Here is a 2,124-nt window from a genome sequence, read left to right as displayed (position 1 = left end):
GTAATATTCTTTCGGCCACTGGTTGATGTTTTGTCGCTGTTTCGACGCCTCCAATGACGTTTTACCCTTATCACTACCGACAGTCGACACAACTGGATTTTGGAAAAGAGCAGCAGAGAGTGAGTAGTATTTCAGTAAATTTGGTGATTCACCTAAAAGAAAAACCGCCCGGTCGAACGGAAAGGACGACTTTCCAAGGTAAACTGAACAGCAATCTTATATTTTCTTAAATATTCCGATGTATTTCACATTCCAAAATCGAACTGGATGCTGTACGTTTTACGGAGCCCCTCGCGAAGCTCTCTGTGTAATGCTGAAGTAGTTATTCACTCGCTCCATAGGTAGCATTGCTTTTGAAATATTTAATAATTAATATTCAATTTTTAATGCACAATTTAAATAAAAACATGTTTGACTTTGGAAATTAAGGCGGGTACCGTTTATAAGAATTCCACTCATCGTGAGGAATCCAAAAGTATCTTTTATTAGTGGCCCGGTAAAGCAGTACATTTATTAAGCTAGACAGTGTCCATTTATGGAAAACGAGTAATTTGCAGTAAAACGAGCATACACTGGTCAAGTAGAATGAGTCTAGGCAGATGAGACAGAATAAACTGGATTACCGTTTATAAACTAACCTTATATATATAGTGTATTATACATATACTAATTCTGCACGTTCCTATATGCAAGGTACTGTGACGGTAACTTTCCTGTAAGTCATTGATATTTAACTACAACTTTTTTATGCATATTGTTTGCTGGCATTGCCGTTAACTTGGATATTAAAGAATTCCTCACATAATCGTTAAGTATTAAACCTACTAAAGTTGTTCAAACAAACCTTGTTTTAGGTTAAAGCAAGTCAGTTAGAAGCTATTACACTTACTTTGCTACCAAATGGCAAAGGTGTCAGATCACAGAATTCTTGTTTATAATTCCATGCCCTTCTGTGTTTCTTTACGCCTGTCAACTACCACCTGTCAAAAGTGAGGATGAGAATTTGGTTGGGTTTGGAGTCCGTGCTGGCAAGACCTGGAAGGATATTTGGGACAGTAGGGATGATGGGTATGAGGCTGTTATCCTCAAACAACAATGCGTACCAGGCAGCAAAATGTACCGACTACAGCAGTACCTGAGGCTGAAGCACAGCAATCTTCAGATGACACTGGAGGCTTCTGCTCCCTCAAGACCAGCACTTCCAGACACTTCTACTAATCCTCCAGGTTGGCTGACAGTTTCATATATGTGGTTCTGTGCATTGATTATGTCTTTTATTCATATCTATTTTGTTTTATAGAAATAGAGGAAGATGAGGAATTGGAGAGGATGATGCTTTGTTGGTCCCCTTCCAAAACCGAAGGCCCGATGAGTGAGAATCTCATATGCATGCACACACACAAACAGTCACTCTTCAGGATTCAGTATAAATTAAGGAATCAATATTATTTGTGGTTCATTTGTGGTTTTTTCACTTTGCTTTCAGGTTTGCAAGTTGTTGGAGTCCATGATGCTAAAGGTTCTTTCCCTTCAATTATGGAGGATAATTCTGGATGTCATGATCAGAATTTTTCATCCAAGTTCTTTATTATTCATCTTGTTTTGGCCACGTTCAGGCCCGTTTTGATGCCTGTGTTCTGTTTGTTCCATTGTTCAAGACTATGCAGCCAGAGATGACCTGGAGGGAGTTTCAAAAATCTCCTTTTTATGAGGCTGAAAAGCAGCGTTGGTCAGCGGAGAGAAAAAAGTAACACACTACCTGCTACTTCAAGAGCAGCGTTATTTGTAAAAATTGTAAATGTTTTCCATATACACTCTGTCCACTTTATTAAGAACAGCTATTTTGTGTCTGGGCTCATTTTTCACTGACAAATAATGCATGGCAACAGGTGGGTTACAATCAGATTGTAAAAATTGCCGCTGTTAGGTAGGTTTTCTTAAAGAAGTGGCAAGCATAGTTTTTTTTTAAAACAAAAAAAGTAAAGATTGTTTTATATTCTTTATAGTTCAGTATTGTTTGAATATACACTTGCAGCATTTTAACATATGGTTAATATGTTCCTTGTTTGTTCCTGATTCTCTAAGGTCATAAATTATCCCTGAGCATCTCTCAAAGTGTGGGGC

This window comes from Brienomyrus brachyistius, unplaced genomic scaffold (genome assembly GCF_023856365.1).
Source record: "Brienomyrus brachyistius isolate T26 unplaced genomic scaffold, BBRACH_0.4 scaffold247, whole genome shotgun sequence".
In the NCBI taxonomy this organism is placed as follows: domain Eukaryota; kingdom Metazoa; phylum Chordata; class Actinopteri; order Osteoglossiformes; family Mormyridae; genus Brienomyrus; species Brienomyrus brachyistius.
Note: the sequence above shows the minus strand (reverse complement) of the source record.